Below are 19,003 nucleotides of genomic sequence, written 5' to 3' on the forward strand. Positions count from 1 at the left end.
AAGACAAGATGAATAAGAATAGACTGCTCATCAATCTAATACTACAACGACCAACATTTTATAAACAACTGCGTTTCTCTCGAGCCAACAGCATCGAAGTCTCCATTTGTTGATTGAAACCTGATTGGTGTAAAATATTCCATACCGTAATATAAAGCCCGACGGGACGCTTGTACACGCGGTGCGTGGGCGTGCATTGTCTTGACTTTACAAACTCATCTACGTACCCGTACAATACAAAACGTTTTATACTCACTGTACAATAAACTCACTATTTTCAAGTGATCAAAAGTTACAAGAATTACTTATAAATGTACTACATGAATTGAACTACTCAAATATCCTTGTCTATATATTACATATACAAACAGACATTCTTCCATTGGAAGAATAATTAAGATAAATAAATAAGGTAACATAACCTAACTTAATGACCAAACTTAATAGAACAGAGAATACAATAGTTTTTGTAAAAACATGAAACATATTTTATCGTACAGTGATTATCGCCAGATAACTGAATTATAAGAAACGTCGAGCGTGCCTGCTGTATGGACGGGTGACCGCAGAGCAGCCCGCCTTTCCGGCCATTGGTGGTATTTCAGATGTTCCTTTCAAGCAGTTGGTCCCCTTGTTAAGTGTTAGAAAGGGCTTCTTAGCCCTAACTTCGCCTAGTAAAATTTACTTTACTAAATTCATTTGAAGTTACCATGATCTACACAGTTACTGAAGTCAAACAAGTGCAAAAGTACTGGAAATAAATAAAGCAATTAATTATGATAGAAAATCTGTCTACGTACAGGAATTTAATTGGAACATATAAATAGGTTTTGGGAGGAACACAAAGTAAGTAAGAATGTTCTCTATACAAATATATAATGAAACATATATTATTTATAACGCAGACTTCCATGGTATCAGTAGTTTAAAGTACAAAACACACAAAGAATTCTACGATATTAAACTATTATTATAGAATACTTATTGTGTTACTGAAAATAACTAACATTATATATTATTACTTTGATGAGTAATATAAAAAGGAGTATTTTAAATATATTTATATATAAATTAGAAGATTTAATTATGTAAATATATATGTTTTTATTTTACACTGTAGAAAAAAATTTTAGTTAGCATTCTGTGATAAAATTTCAATAGATGCCGTTTGAGAAAAAACTAAATGGAACGATGTAGTCCTTCTTATTTTTTAATAAACCAATTAAGTAATTTAAAATACACTTGAAGTTCAAAGTTTATATGTTATTAAAAACGTATATGTTCTATAATGTAATTTCGAGTGAAAAAGCACATAACAAATATTATGTATATGATTAGCTAACGTTAATGTAACCTTTATTTACATGCCTAGCTGTTGGCTGTAAGTGTGGCAATCTAAGAAACGATATTATCTATGAACAAATTATTGGATCATGTTTTAAACCATTTTCAAACCCTCCAATTTTGACAACCACAATAATCAGTGCAGTTAGGAGAAATTGATCTATCAATAATAATACGTTGTAGATCGAAAAATAGCTTAACTGTTGAAATATTCTAAGCTTGAGTTTTTATTAGTGTCAGTCCAAGCGTTGGATTCACTACACCTGGACTTCAAACGTCGTTAAGATTTCTTGACTAGTTAACAGGACAACAACATACAACTATGATGTCCTCTGATATTATTCTCATTCATTCAATACAATCCTCACAGTTATAATACACCGTAAAGACACTGTCTTTTTATCAGTACCGAAATATACGTACAGATAGAAATAATAATTTTTCTGCGACATGGCCCTAATATCTTGAGGGTCAGTGAATGTTATTGGAAACCATTCGTATGATTCTAAACCTGCGTATGTGTCTTCGCACTCTCGGTTTATAATAATAGCCTAATTCGAATCAGATAGGGTGTCTTATCTTGAGTGAAGGCTCTTACCACGGTACCACGATAGGTCCTTAACCAGCACTGAAGGATATTGAGAGAAACTACTATCTCACATACCGCTCTGGCTTACAACACTAGCCAGGGAGTCTGATTAGTTTAGCAGCCCTCTGTCCTAACATCATTAGTATTGCTATAGTGTTAGACATACTATTGCAAACCTGTGTTGTAGCAATTAAACTCTTATTTAATGCATTTGTGACTGAGATATATTTTTAAAACGTTACATGAGTACAGAAGATAAGTTTCAATTGTATGCTTGTATATGTCTAAATTAGTAACTAAACATTATTGATAGTGTTCTACACTACCAAAACTACAATTCGTTATTTGATAAAGAAAAGTTAGTGAATTACTGTGAATTAATATTTTGAAATGCTGTAGGTAGTTGTTACTAATACTAAAGTGAGAATTTATTAAAAATTATTTAAATTGTAAAAATGTCAATAAATTACAGGAATTCCTTTATTAATAGGAACAGTTCATCCGTGAATGCTACGTCATGTACAAAAATATAGAACCAAGATTCAAAAAGTTCAAAACATGAAACTATTAGCAGTAAATACACTTTGACTTTTCTAATTTTACTCACTAGAGCCCTCTATTTTATATGGTTTCGTTATGGAATATCATATAACATTAGGATAAGATGTTCATCGTAGGTAGAAACAAGTCGCTTACAAGTTTAAAGTTGCCGGTATTATTCGCGGATACCACCTTTTCGTTTTATGCATATCATAAGTCGTTCGTGTAATATTGGCCAATCATCACACACAAAAATAGGCAAATGTCGCAAAAACCAGATTATTTGTTAACCTGAACAAGAAGCTAAGCTGAGAGAATTCAGCATTGCACTTAGTTCTAAAAGGACCTAGTACCTTGGTTTCGGCTTCTGGAGTGATTCTGGAGGATTTTCAGGTTGTAAAGGTAGAGTACGCCTCCTATCGAGATCCAATCGGCCTATCACCTGAAGGAAGGACCGAATAGCCCAGTCCCATCCTCATCCACTCAAAGTGGGTAGTGAAAGGTACTTCCTCATGTTTAGAATAGCTACGCTCTTTAACTCTAAGGAAGCTACACGCAATCAAACAGTCATCCTCCACAGTAACATACACCTAAGGATCCACTCTTTTACACCACATCTCGACATTTTCAGATAGTAATGTGCCACTCCTGGACATATATGGGGTTGTAATATGAACGTTACGCATTCGTTAATGGTGTACTGAGAGTAGGTTAAACAGGAAAGTAGAAGTCAGTGAGACGTGAACCCTTCAAGGGAAATTTTATTACAAGACATGTCACTAATGTTCGAAAACGTTAAAACATTTAACTTTGCATTCTAGTTTCCGGCTTGTCACTTGTAAAGACTACAGCCAACAGATTATTTTTTAAATTATTATTTATCATAAATTAGATGACAATTTCTTAACATTCTTGATTAAATCATTCACTTTTCAACGTTTTAAATATACCTGAATAGGCCTAATAATACCTCAAAGATGAGTTATTTTAAAACCGTTCAAAATTAAAATTTGTTTATTATCTTTAAAAATTTATAGAATATTATACTCATAGTAGTTACACACACACTTGTCACATATTTGATGTCACATATTTTATAATTGAAATCTGACAATTTACAGACCGAAATTCAAATTATGCGATATGATTAATTAAATAAGTAACTAAGTTAAATTGTGTGTGCAGCACATCACATTTTTTTATAATAATATTTCAATTTTTATTCATATTTTTGAAAACTAATCGCGTTTTATAACAATTTTTGCAAATTAAAGTAAAAATAATTATTGGCCAAATGCAGAATTTACCATTTAACTTCTAAGCCAATAATTTGTAAATAACGCTTTAAAAATATGATATGTAATTGACCAATTAAACGTAGCAAACCTTTTACGAAGTTTAAGTTACCATTATTCTCATTTTTTTAACACGTGTTTTGTATTATTTACAATTACAGCTGTGTGGACTTAACCTCAACCCCTGTAACTACCTTTGGATTCTAGAGGCTAAAATACAGGTCGATCTCTCAGTGGAGATAAACCCTCCAATAAACACAACAGGGTGAACTTTGCAGTAGTTGTCCTGGACTGTTTGTTTTCGATTACACGATGATACTGAACGGCTTACACAAACAGTGTTATTGCTTGACGTAAATGCATCACGTGATCAGTATTTGTGGAAAAGCCATCAATAGGTGTTGTGGTTAAAACTTAATTTACAATAACAAAGCCGCATTAATGTCATGATACTGAACGGCTTACACAAACAGTGTTATTGCTTGACGTAAATGCATCACGTGATCAGTATTTGTGGAAAAAGCCATCAATAGGTGTTGTGGTTAAAACTTAATTTACAATAACAAAGCCGCATTAATGTCATGATACTGAACGGCTTATACAAACAGTGTTATTGCTTGACGTAAATGCATCACGTGATCAGTATTTGTAGAAAAGCCATCAATAGCTGTTGTGGTTAAAACTTAATTTACAATAACAAAGCCGCATTAATGTCATGATACTGAACGGCTTACACAAACAGTGTTATTGCTTGACGTAAATGCATCACGTGATCAGTATTTGTGGAAAAGCCATCAATAGCTGTTGTGGTTAAAACTTAATTTACAATAACAAAGCCGCATTAATGTCATGATACTGAACGGCTTACACAAACAGTGTTTATTGCTTGACGTAAATGCATCACGTGATCAGTATTTGTGGAAAAGCCATCAATAGCTGTTGTGGTTAAAACTTAATTTACAATAACAAAGCCGCATTAATGTCATGATACTGAACGGCTTATACAAACAGTGTTATTGCTTGACGTAAATGCATCACGTGATCAGTATTTGTAGAAAAGCCATCAATAGCTGTTGTGGTTAAAACTTAATTTACAATAACAAAGCCGCATTAATGTCATGATACTGAACGGCTTATACAAACAGTGTTATTGCTTGACGTAAATGCATCACGTGATCAGTATTTGTAGAAAAGCCATCAATAGCTGTTGTGGTTAAAACTTAATTTACAATAACAAAGCCGCATTAATGTCATGATACTGAACGGCTTACACAAACAGTGTTATTGCTTGACGTAAATGCATCACGTGATCAGTATTTGTGGAAAAGCCATCAATAGCTGTTGTGGTTAAAACTTAATTTACAATAACAAAGCCGCATTAATGTCATGATACTGAACGGCTTATACAAACAGTGTTATTGCTTGACGTAAATGCATCACGTGATCAGTATTTGTAGAAAAGCCATCAATAGCTGTTGTGGTTAAAACTTAATTTACAATAACAAAGCCGCATTAATGTCATGATACTGAACGGCTTATACAAACAGTGTTATTGCTTGACGTAAATGCATCACGTGATCAGTATTTGTAGAAAAGCCATCAATAGCTGTTGTGGTTAAAACTTAATTTACAATAACAAAGCCGCATTAATGTCATGATACTGAACGGCTTATACAAACAGTGTTATTGCTTGACGTAAATGCATCACGTGATCAGTATTTGTAGAAAAGCCATCAATAGCTGTTGTGGTTAAAACTTAATTTACAATAACAAAGCCGCATTAATGTCATGATACTGAACGGCTTACACAAACAGTGTTATTGCTTGACGTAAATGCATCACGTGATCAGTATTTGTAGAAAAGCCATCAATAGCTGTTGTGGTTAAAACTTAATTTACAATAACAAAGCCGCATTAATGTCATGATACTGAACGGCTTATACAAACAGTGTTATTGCTTGACGTAAATGCATCACGTGATCAGTATTTGTAGAAAAGCCATCAATAGCTGTTGTGGTTAAAACTTAATTTACAATAACAAAGCCGCATTAATGTCATGATCTGAGGAGGATGTCAATTATAATATTCTTCATTACCCCTCGTATTAAACCATGGAAGTCTTCAAGCCTCTTTACCGGGCTTCTAAGTTAAAAAATCAATAAAAATGTATAATAAAATACAAGAACGCATTAAAGTAAATTTTAAACTATTATTACTAATTAAAAACTGGACTAATCCTTGGCAACACTTTGGCATTGCATGGAATGTAGCTAGATTTAAATGGAACTTGAGACAAATGTTACGAGCCTATTTAGCCTTATTCTGTACATGTCCATGGCCAACTGGCCGTGCATGGGCCTTTTCAAACATAATAAGAAGGGGAGTCAGTAAAGTATAAGGTCAATTGTAGTGACTAAAAATGCAATTGTTCTATACAGGATCTTAAATGGATCTTTAACACGGTTCCAATCATCGAAACCTTAGACCGTGGGGCCACCGTCTCTTCCAACACTCTCTTTAATATAACAATATTTTATTGTTAAATATACAACACAAAGTCTTTGTATATATAAATACGTGTATGTATATGTTTATACAGGGTGATTGTATTTCTTAATACAAGACAAAAAGTACATTATAAAGTAATGCCTGGAAAAGCTTCGTTAACGAGATAAGGCTAGCAAAAGGTTTTGCCCAGGATTCAACTCCAAGGCTTAAATGAACCGGTCTGAAACCAACATAATGGTTATTATGACAAACATTTTATCGTTTCATATGAACAATTGAATAAATTAGGTCCAACAATTGCAAGTCACTGAATTTGTAAATTAAGTGGCTTTAAAAACAAACATTTACTGTAAAAAAAACACGATTTTTACGTTTGAGGCGCTGATTTCATTAAATGGTTAATCAATGCATAAAATCCATGACAGCATTGTACAGAATTTAATCTTGAGTAAATATATGTCAATAAATTCAACGCAATTTATAATTTAAATTTATTTATTCAAATTTTAGTTAACTTGTATTAACCTCCAAAATACTAAAAATACACACTAATTATGTTAACAAATATAAACAGAGACAGCACAAACGGCGAATTCGCACACACACACAAAGTAGAAACTTGAAACAATAATGAGTTTTTGTTCGAAACGTTTTCCCTATTGATGAGATAATCTCTGTGTGAATCACGATATAACCATAACTTAAACTAGGCCCATGTTCAGACCTTTTAATTCAACTTTGATGGATTTCTTAAACCGTCTCAAATTTGTAAAGAGAACTAACAAGTGCGTAACTTAGTTGTAACTGCTGAATAGTATGAGTACACCATCGTAGTTCTTAGGCTCATGCCGCATTGTCATAAATAACAACTAAGATTTCTGGTTCATACCGCGTCAAAAATTTATCACACAATTTGAAAAAATGTTGCGAGCAATGTTTCGATAATTCACGTATCGGTTCACTTCTTTGTTAGTTTGTCTACATAGTCTAGTAGCTGAGAAGCAGTACGCATTGTACCAACACACCTCCAAATTTTTCTTCAAATCAATATAAAATTTCCCTAAGTAAAAATCGGTCTCCAGTCACGCCACTTTTGCTTAAACTCACAGTGTATCGTTACGGTTAGAAAAATGAAACGATAATTATTTCTCAGATAATATTTTTCCTAGCTTCACTTATTAAACTCGAATGTTGACACATACATAATACCTAAATGAGGTAACTGGAGAGAATACAAATCATCACTATCAGGGTCTGTATATGGTTATCAGACGCTTATTTAACATGATGAACATATCTTTCCCTAGGTTGGGTGTGAATATTTAATACTACAAACAATATTATTTCGTATCTTAACCCTTTTGATACCCTTTCATTTCGTGCTAGAAATGGCAACTTTTATGACTTTATAAATATACATTGATGTATAAGACTAAATATAAAACCGTTATTACTTGCTATGCTTAGTATATTTATAAACATCGTTGTTTAATTCCACTCTAAATCCCACGCCCTGGTATAGCAAAGCAGTGCGAATGTGCCAGAATACCTCGAGACCAATGCTCGAGAGTACCTCGGGGCAGTTAATTTAATTGAACAATGTTCAGTAGCTTGAGAATGTTCAAGCTTTGTCTGTGTCCTGTGTTTGTTAGTCTCTGTGGAATCACATTTAATTGTTTCTGTATGTTCAATTTATTGGCTATTGAAAGCCAGATAAATATAACAATTTTACTGCGTATTACAATAAACCTTACAGCTCTATATTCTAAAAAACTGTGGAAACTTTTATTTAAATTTAAAATAAATTATTATAAAATAAAATAATAATTTAAATAATTTGAGTAAGTTTTAATATGTTATAATAAACTAAGATATATCTTAGTAACCTTATATATATTAAAAACCCGATACAACTGAATACCAAAGGATCTAACTCTGACAGAATGTAATGAAAGAGTACCCTCCCAGGAAATCACTAAGTGACTTAAACATCCATAGAGTTCTTCCACTATACCAATAGGATCATTTGTACCAAGTTTCAACTCCCTAGGTTGTTCAAACAAAAGTGATTGCACAAGCAGACGCATCGACTCTTCATTGGCCTTTTTATAAAAAAATCAATAGGGGTTTGCCTTTGACCAAAACAATATATAGGCTACAATGTTTCAAGTCTCTACGACACATCCTTCCAATGCACTGAAAAGAGACATGCGGTCTTTTGACCCCAAAACATAAGTAGTGGCCTTCCTTGGATAGGTGGAAACAGCCTAATGTGGCATAGGTCCATACAGATTTACTTCTCCGAAACTCGAAATTGGATCTCACATTTGGTGGTCGGGAAGGCTAACCATTACACCAGAGACTCCTTACATTTTGCCTATTAATTATTTTCTTTTTGTGTTTTTTCTCTCACACTTGACTTTCAATAACCAAAGTAATATGTGTGAAACTTGTATATGTAGCTGTACTTATATATATATATATATACTCGCCTTCGGCTCGCTGGGGGCTACGCCCCAGGCCCCCAAAGTAAACGCTTGCAAATTCGGGGATAAGCGGAATTCGGTGACTGGTTAAGTCCGGACATTAAGTAAATGACAAGGGATTTAAAAAATTGACCTTTTTCATAGATTTTTTTTCCGGATTCGTAAAAACTTTTTGACTTTGAGGGCATTTTGCGGTTTAAACCGTTAGAGATACGACAAAAAGTGACTGGACCTTTCTTGTTGGAAATTTAATTTTGTCTTTCGATTGTGCCCTCAGATCTGATCTACGACCTATGGTTTAGCCAGAAATGAGCTCGGGAGAAAAGTCTGCACGGGTCAGCTATCTTGAATTGTTTAGTATAAACATAATAAAAACCGACCTCAAGGCAGTATTTTAAGTCGAACAGGGGGTTTTAATATCACCAGGTGACTATCTAGTCAAGGCGAGAAATTCCATGGGTGGGTGATTAATGTTAAGGAGGTTAAGACAAGAGGGGGTTTAATTTCGTCAGGATATTGTCTGGTCATATGAACAAATTCCCAGGGGGGTTAACGTTACCGGGGGATAAGTCTCCAGGGGGTTATCTGGTCATACCAGGATCTTCCCAGGGGGGGGGTTAAGAGATTTGGTGACTGGTAAAATTCGGACATGAGGTCATGGCAGGAAATTCCCTGGGGGGGTTTAATGTTACCAGGGGGGTTAACACATCAGGGGGTTGAATGTACAGGAGGTTATCAGGTTATACCAGGAAATCCCGGGGGGGGGTTAATATTACCGGGGGTTAATGACACACTTGGGCCTTTTTTAGAGGGTATTGTGTCTGTGAACATAATAAATATTCCTCTGTCCCTATCTACTATTGACGCTTAGCTAACGCTCAGCCAACTCCCGAAGTCACTGAACCTTTTCTGTAGATCACGTGATTTCCCTAAATCCCGTTTAAAATTTGTTTTGAGTTACGACCAAAAACCGTTTTAGCCGCTATCAAGCCCGGAATGTAAATTTTTAGGCGAAAATGTCCAATATTTTCACTTAATATCGCGTTTTGCGGTCAAACTAAGGGAAATATAGTAAAAAGTCACTGGACCTTTTTTGTACGTCATCTTATTTTCTAAATAAAACGTTAGTCTTATTTTGACCTCCGACCAATGGTTTCGCCGCTATCGACCCCAAAAACAAAAGTTTCGCGTAAAAGTTACAACAAAATTGTACATAATCACGTTTTTCGGCCAAACCAATCGAGATAGGGCAAAAGATTACTGGACCTTTTCTGTAGATCGCGAAATTTGCTAATTTGATGGGTCAATCAGATTTGAGCTACGACCAACGGTTCGGCCGCTATCGGGCTTGAAACATTATTTTTATCGAAAAAATCTCTGGAATTTCAAATGTTCGAGCGTTTTGTCGCTTAAACCATGGGAAGATAGAGCAAAAAGTCATTAGACCTTTTTTGTAGTTCACTTCATTCCTGACCATGAATTTTCCGTCAGATCCGAGCTAGCTCCAACGGTTCGCCCGCTATCGGGCTTACAAAAAATGCCTGCAGGGGTGAAGAATGCGCGATTTTTTGGGAATTTTTTTGAGGGGTTGAAAATGAAAAATTCTCACTTTCGGGATTTTTTCCTGGGTGGTTACACGTGGAAAGCTATCTGTGTACCAAATTTCAAGTCTCTAACTCATCTGGAAGTAGGTTAGAATTAGTATACGTGAGTCAGTCAGTCAGTCAGTTACACATGCGGTTGTATATATATTAGATATATATATATATATATATATATATATATATATATATAAAATATAAATATTAAAAAGAACATCGAAAGTTTAGATACCGAAAGGAAATGAGAAAAATGAAACCCAAAAGAGGAATTACATATCTGTCTAAATTATAATAAAGATCCTCATAACATTTTAAATAGTAATCTGAAAAATAAGACAAACCCAATTTAAAACAAATTGAAATATTAAATACATATTATTAATCAAAAATTACTACTGTGTCATTTTAATTCAACATATTTTTAAAAGGTCCACATGTGTATATTTTAATTGTTTATTATTTATTTATTTAGAAGTGAATGTAGACTGATGATGGTTAAAAACCAAAACACGTGAACACGTGTATGTCAATAAAAAGTTTTTTTAAAAGGGTTTTTAGTTACTTTTCATTACATTAATATATATATAATAAATATATAATATATATATATATATAATATATATATATATATATATATATATATAAATATATAATTTAACTGCTTTTATACAGCGATATGTGCAGGATGGTCCGGGAGGAGAGAAAAGCATTTTTACAGGTGATTGCAGAACTAAAAACAAGACAATCATATAAACATGTCTGGAATTGCTTAGTAAACGAGATAAGGCTAGCGAAAGATTTCGTCGAGATTTCCAATCCAAGGATTAAATGAACTCGGACTGAAACCATTATAACGGTTATTAAGACAAGCATCATATCGTTTCGTATGGATTTTGACCTGAAATGGAATAAACTAGGTCCGAGAACTGTGTCACTTAGTTTGTAAATTATCTTTCTTCAAAAACAAAACATTCACTGTTAAAACACGTTTTTTACGTTTTAAGCACTCATTTCATTAAATGCCTATTAAATACATACAATACATGACATAAAAGTTTTGAAAATTTAATATTGAGAAAATTGGTGTAAATAAAGTCGATAGAAAACAAATTCTAAACTAACCAATTGAAATTTAATTAAAGGAAAAAACACTAAACAAATGCACTTTGAACAGTCTGATGTAATAACAACAGCTGTTACTGTAGCATGCCATCTGATCAGTGTCAATTAAATGTTATTATTTATAATTTAACTACTTTATTATTAAGTTGGTAGCATTGGCCCTTGTCACGACTGCTTAAACACAATATGGCTTATTCGTAGGAGATTGGTTACTTAAGTTGTAATTGGTGCTATTGCATTTTCATCTGTAAGAAAAATAAATTACAAGTTGTATTTACCATTTACTGTGTTTATAAATAGTTTTTATTCAATTTCTATTTAGAAATTTCGGTAAGTAGTACCTCTTTCTTTTTTGTAGTTTCATTTTTTTTAATAGTACCTCACGTATTTTCTCACGCTGAGTAAGCAGGTATGGTTTATGTGTATGATTTTTGTAATAGCAATGCTATAGCTTCAGTTGCCAGAATATCAACATCGGTTTCCTCTACGTAGAGTACCAAATCATTAATTATTTACCAACAGTGTATTTGTCTTTGTGAGATTGGTTGTTTCCTCCCTAGCGAGAGGTTCAACATGAAGATGATGCTGAAAGTATTTTTCAAGTAGTTGAACTAGTGCCACTACAACGAAGAATATCTATGAAATTAAATATTCCAATAACTCGTGTATTCCTAAATGTACACTTACACAGATTATATCCATTTCATGTACAAACAGTGCAATATCTGCAGCCAGGAAACAAAGCTGCGCGTCTGCAATTCTGTGAATGGATTATTAAAACGCATCGTTGTATTGTTTCAAGAATACTTTTTTCTGTCGAAGCTACATTTACTCGTGATATTGTTAACAACACCAGGAATTTGAATCAGTAGTAAGATGAGCATCCTCATGCTACAACGGACAATAAATTTCAGGTCTTAGATTTTCAATCAGCGTGTGGTGTGATATTGTAGATGATGAATTAATTTGCCCTTTCATATTATAGAACCGACTTGTAGAAGAAACGTGCATGCAATCTTTACGTAATTAGTTGTTTACTTCTCTGGAAAATACACCACTTTTAACACGAATGAATATGTACTTTCAACATGACGAAGCTCCTCCACATACTGCTCATCGAATTAGAGGGATTTTAACATGAACACTTTTCAAACTGATTGTTACTGATGGAGTTTATTAACTGGCCGCCAAGAACTGCAGATCTTACTCACTGGACTATTTATTGCATATAAAGGTTGCATGAAAAGTGAAGTTTACAAAGTGAATGCACAAGATGAATTGATTACTAGAGTTTTTTATGCTGCTGCCCTTATAAAGGAAAACAATATGTTCTTTCAAAAACGACACAAAATATTCGGGAGCGCGTTAATAAGTGTATAGAATTGTTTAACATTATTTATAATGTAATGAAATTAGTAAAGTTTTAACTACAACAGTATTATGGTGACAAATTAAATTTTACTATCTTAAATATTTTTAACATTATTATTATAATAGATTAATTTAAATTAATTATAATTATATTAGATTAATTTAACTGTATTAAATTTGAATAGATTAATTTAGAATTTGTTTGCGATGACTTTATTGACATAAATTTACTCAAAATTAAATTCTCTACAATGCTGAGTCGTGGATTTTAAGTATTAATTAAACATTTAATGAAATCAGCGCCTCAAACTTAAAAAACGTGTTTTTAACAGTAATTTTTTTTTTTTTAATTAACTGGCTTTAACAAATTAAGTGACTTGCATTTCTCGGACCTAATATATATTCAACGTACTTTCGGATGCAGTATGTATTGCCACAGTTTCAGAATATTTCTTTTATCCTTATAAAGAAGATCACGATAGATATTAAGATGGACATAAATTATTCAGGAATGTTTTCCCATTACTTTCACCAAGTTTGTAAGGAAAATGGTTTCGCCAGAAGTGCTATAAGTCATACACATTTTAAGACTTTGAAAGGGACATCTCAGCACTTCTTTGGTTAGCAAACTACCGAAGGCTTATACACTTGATACATTTCATAAAACTCTTTATTTATTCATATTTTCATAACGCATACGAGATGACAGTTTATTTAAATATTTATTAATATCTAACAGTAACTAACACCACTCGTAAAAACGTAAAAACGATTCTGCAAATGATTAGGTATACAAAGGGGTTAAAAGTAACATTAACATTATAAAATATGTGAATAATCTAAGTGCTAAAAGTAAATTTTTCAGTACTATAAATGAATAATTATCAATAGCTAAAATCCTACTTCTCCAAGCCCTACTCGAAATTTTCTCTATTCATTGTTAAAGAATGTATGGTGAAAGCGTATTTAGTTTCGTTAAAATTACTATTTTCTTGATTAAAATTTAGATCGTTCAAAAATATTTTTAAGAATCCGTTAGATTATGAATAGCTTTTTAGGCCATTCTGTATTGTAAAGTAGTTTTTATTATATATGTTTTGAAATATTGTGCCAGTTTCAGTAAAATTTCTTCTTATAATATCCTTCATAGTGTTGGTAGGTAATACATGATAATGAGATTAAAAATACATGAGCTAAAGTAATTGATAGATGTATTATCGGTTTAAGTCAGAGAAAAATGTCATGAGAAAATTGTCACTAACTCAACACTATATGTTGATTCTCCTTAAATTAAAACTCTTTATTAAATTATGATTAATTGTTTTGCCTCAAAATCATTTTTCTATCACAGTGCCAGAGAAAGTGAAGTCATCACTTGCATATTCAGTGGCGAGCTGATTCCGATTTGTCGCATACGGACTGGTCATATGATGTCATTTAGACCAGGTAGCTGCGGTTTTCCCCGATATCTTTGCATCACCAGGACTGATATTCGAAATATATGAGTGTCACCGTAAACACTCCATATAAAAGATTGTATGATCTAAACTAACTTGTTATTTATATTCTGAGATTATGGAGTTCATACGTTGAGTGTGTTTCACGCCAACAATATCAAGATGATAAATTTTAAGTAAGAACTATACATCAGTTCTGTATCAGAGGTGGAAGGCGCAAGACTAATAATATATTATTTTGTTACAGTTTTACCTTCGATGAAGCGAGTAATTAAAATAATAAGTAAAAATTCTGTACTTTCTATTTTTACTGTACTTAGTAATGCAAGTAAAATATTTTTATCAACAAATCTTTTTTTGTTTCTTTATAGTGAAAAATGTGTTGTCTTTTAAATGAATAAAGGTAATTGAAATCAATATTTCATGGTTTTGGCTATTATTAAGTTTTTCTAGATTTAAACTAATGAAATTCTCTAATTTTTACAACGATTCAAATATTTTTTTTGTTAAATTTGGTTACTGACAAAGGTCAGTTTGAAAAAAAAGTAGTGTTTTGCTAATTTATCATCTTTATGTATTACAAAATATATATATATTACTACGTTTCGAGGATTGAAGCTCATATTTTTCCTCAGGTGTAAAAAAACTGAATACATAAACATGCACTTAAAATTTATAACGAACGGCAATGAGCTCTACTGTAAAAATATAAAATCTTAAAATATTTTGGAAGAAATAATAAATGAGAAGTAAAGAACTATATGTGGCTTACTTTGGAAAGTACAAACTAAAAACAACCCTTCTCTACCTAAAGGTTTTACCAAATATATATAAAACAAGTTTGATGACACCCAAGTCCACAATTCAACTCTCAACAACCCTGTATAAAATTTTAGAAATCATAATTAAAATCCTATTTATTTACCAGACAGTCATTTTTTAATTTATTCACAGTACGAAACATATCATTCCAAGCCTGGGTTGCGGCAAAACACTGTTGTTTAATATAACTAGGCAAGAGATATATTGTTCGAACTTCGTGTGAGAGTAGAAGATTATTTATTTCAATATTAATATTAATATATTTTAAAGATTAAAATATTTCATTGAAAAAATATTAACATTGTTAGCACATTAGTCAGGCTTGCAATGAGATGTCTCGTACTACGGTAACTTAGTTCATATTTAAATGAAATTAAATTGTATGGAGTTTACATCTAAATCAATTCAGCATTATAGTCTAGAAAAAGAAAAAACGCTGTATTTGGATAGAAAACGTAAGGTAAAAAATTGGAGATCACCTGGCGAAGTACAAAATTATTGTTATGTTCCTAGATCACCCCCCCCCCCCCCCACCCCCCCCCCCCCCCACCCCCCCCCCCCCCCACCCCCCCCCCCCCCCACCCCCCCCCCCCCCCACCCCCCCCCCCCCCCACAAGAGAAGCGTTCCTTTTAGCAAAGGATTGATTCCACCTAAATTCGTATTATATTAATGAATAGTTTATATATTAAGTATATCGTATTCTCTGGAGAAGAAAGTGCTTATCCTTATAGATATACATATAATATTAAATTTATACAAAGCAAGGTAATACAAAATTACTACTTCAATTTTATCACGTGGAAAAAAGTATTCTGTTATTAGACCTTTCTAATAGTGATTGTAACACGTATGCAATGAACAAGAAACTAAAATAAGTGGAACATCCTATTCACAGTATAGCTGCTATTATTTTTAAATCATAATGGGCATTGGACGACCTTAGTAGTTAGTACACAAATTATGCGCTTGATGAAACGCACATTCGTGGTTTAGAATAAACGATAACTGTTAACCATTTCGTTCTTTGAATAACATTGGGATATAAAAACATGTATTTACTTTATTAAAAAGATTAAAATTGTTTTGTTTATAACACTGTTTCAAATACAAATACAACAAACTTCTCACTGAAAAAATAAGCGGACATAATACACAATATAATTTATAATAGTTGTGTAAATGTTTATTCAAAACTAATTTATTTATTTCTTTGCTCAATTTAAATGACTGCGTTCTTCGGTTCCAAGGGAAAATGCGATATTATTTGTAGAACTGGAATATATACAATAATATTTGGTTAATATCTAAAGTTTCTCATCATTTTAGATAACACCACCTATACATTAAGTTAAGTTAGTATAAAAACCATTAAATGATTTTACAGAATTTTGTTATTGTTTTAAACAGTCCCCACCTCCATTTTACAAGAAAAGTTTACAGGAAATCAAGAGTGTCAAAAACAAATTTGATTGTTTTTTTCAAAAAGGATTGGAATTATGACACAACTCCCCTGGGAATTTTAAAAAACTATCAACTAATAAGCTTTATCAGATGCTTATTTATAAATAAAAGCAAAGTAAAGACTGTAGTTATTTTGTTTGTATAAAAAGTAAAAAAAAAAGACAAATCTCCTGTATTAAAGACATTCTAACGTTTTTTACTGTTAACTCTTCGAGCAGGAATGCTCAATTGGAGAGGTCCAACTGTGAAAAATGTTTAGTAGCTGAGCAGGACCATCTTATGCCTTGGACGGTTGTCCTAGATTAGCGTTATAACACTTAAACTTTTGTGCTTATTGTTTTTTCCCGTGCTGGGATAAAATTTCTCTATTCGCTAACTTAGCATTTGAACCCAGGTAAGAAGGCTGTTCGTGTTAATTGTCTTTGTGCACATATCGAAGCCCATTTCTTTGAAAACCTTTGTTTTAAAATCCACTTCATTTTGTTGCCCACTTTAATTTTAGCAAAACCTGGTTATAATTAAAAAATTGAAGAAAAACACGGATTTGGTCCACAAGTTAATGAAAGCAAACAGTCACTGGCACAAGAGATTTAAACTAAAATTTAAATCCCGTTTCACTGAAAAACTTCCTAAATCCAACATCAGCAATCCTTTAGTTTTATGCATGGCAAGTTGGAATAAGCAATTTTTCCAACAAACTGTTTTTTAAATGCTCTAAGCAGTCAATAACGTTTTAGAAAGGGTTGCTTCTACGAAATCTGTAATGATCATATGTTTTCATCTGTACTGTTTAGATTTCTAAACTGTAAAGGAAAGATAAACATTTATGTAACGGTAACCACAATAGTTTTTAAACATCAATCTGGAATCCTCTGTCTCCCTCAGAATGTACAAGTTTACTGGACTATATTATATTCTCAGCCGTGCACTGTCACATTAAACGTGGAATCCATTCAGAGCCGACAGAATTCTTAGAGTTGGTTTTTTTTTACCTAAATTCTCTGCTGTCATGGAAATACTTAAATCATGAACTAAAGATCGTCTGGTGAAGTCAATTTGAACAGACATAATATGTTTCTCGTCATCACCATGTGTGTAACCCATTTGCCGTACCAGAACTTACCTCCACTATCGCTACCATTTAAAAGGACTAAATGTTACATCCTTGCTCACACCTTCATTTGTTTCCCTATGTTTGCCTAGTTATGGTGGAAAAACTTAAGTAAATTATATCTTCGGGATCTCTAGGATGAGAGGTGGGTAAGTAATGAATAATGGTATGCTTTTAATGTCCCCAGCACATTGGATCTTTATGAAAGATGATGAGCTTTTTTCTTAACATTTCAGATCTTTAATGTGGTTCATCTCCATTTTTGTTTATTTGATACATACGTTTAAAACTTTTGTTAATTCTGGTCTTAATAAGTAATTGTTTCATAACTTTAATTGAAGATAGGAGGGTAAATAATTTATCACTCTACGAATAATTTAAAGCATTGTAATTTGGAATATTACCTAATTTTGTAATAGAAAAATATAAATAAGAAACGGCTGATGATAATACCATGTGAGTTAGTTACATTTTGGCTATATCACTTATAGCTTTAGGGAAATTGTTTAATAAATTTATTATTTAAGTAAATTAAGAAAATTGCATTAAAAGCCATTCTAGAGGATATTCATTGATGTTATAGGACTTAATGTAAAAAAGATTTTGTCAATTAAATATAGCAGTATTAATTTTATTGATAAATCTTAATAATTTTCATAAACTATGCATACATAATACACGTCTGTGGTTGATATTGAGCGTAACAAAACAAAATCTGGATTTTACTTGTAAATAAAGGAACAGTCGTCATGCTCCATACACACTTTCTATTGGTGTTATTTCCCTCATACATATTTAGACCCTCATCTATATTTAGGTTCTGGTCATTATTTTTCCAATGCTCCTGAATCCATTTCCCGCAGCTGAAGCCCAATGTATGTTGTACCGCCAGCGACGTGTTGACTTGGGTATAGGTTTACTCTTTTTATATTTAAAGTATAAACAATGTTTTTTTCAAACCATGAATTTCAAGAAATTATTTCATGAATTTTCACATATATGAAGTTATAGATTAGTGTTATACGTTATAAGGCTAAAAATTAAAGCACTGTAATATACTTTCTAGAATGATAACTTGAATATAATTCTAAAGCTTACTATAATTGATGTAAAAATATGATACTTGCATGACTGTAAAAAATAATAATGCCTTGGTAAACTCAAATAAAATAAGTTTTAAAAAACTTCTCTTTAATTTTTTAACTTAAATTTTTACCAGGTTAGATGGAAAATAAGGTTAGGAGAAAAGTAAAACTTAGTCCAATTGGCATGGATCCCATTCTAACTATAAACTT

This window comes from Homalodisca vitripennis, chromosome 1 (genome assembly GCF_021130785.1).
Source record: "Homalodisca vitripennis isolate AUS2020 chromosome 1, UT_GWSS_2.1, whole genome shotgun sequence".
In the NCBI taxonomy this organism is placed as follows: domain Eukaryota; kingdom Metazoa; phylum Arthropoda; class Insecta; order Hemiptera; family Cicadellidae; genus Homalodisca; species Homalodisca vitripennis.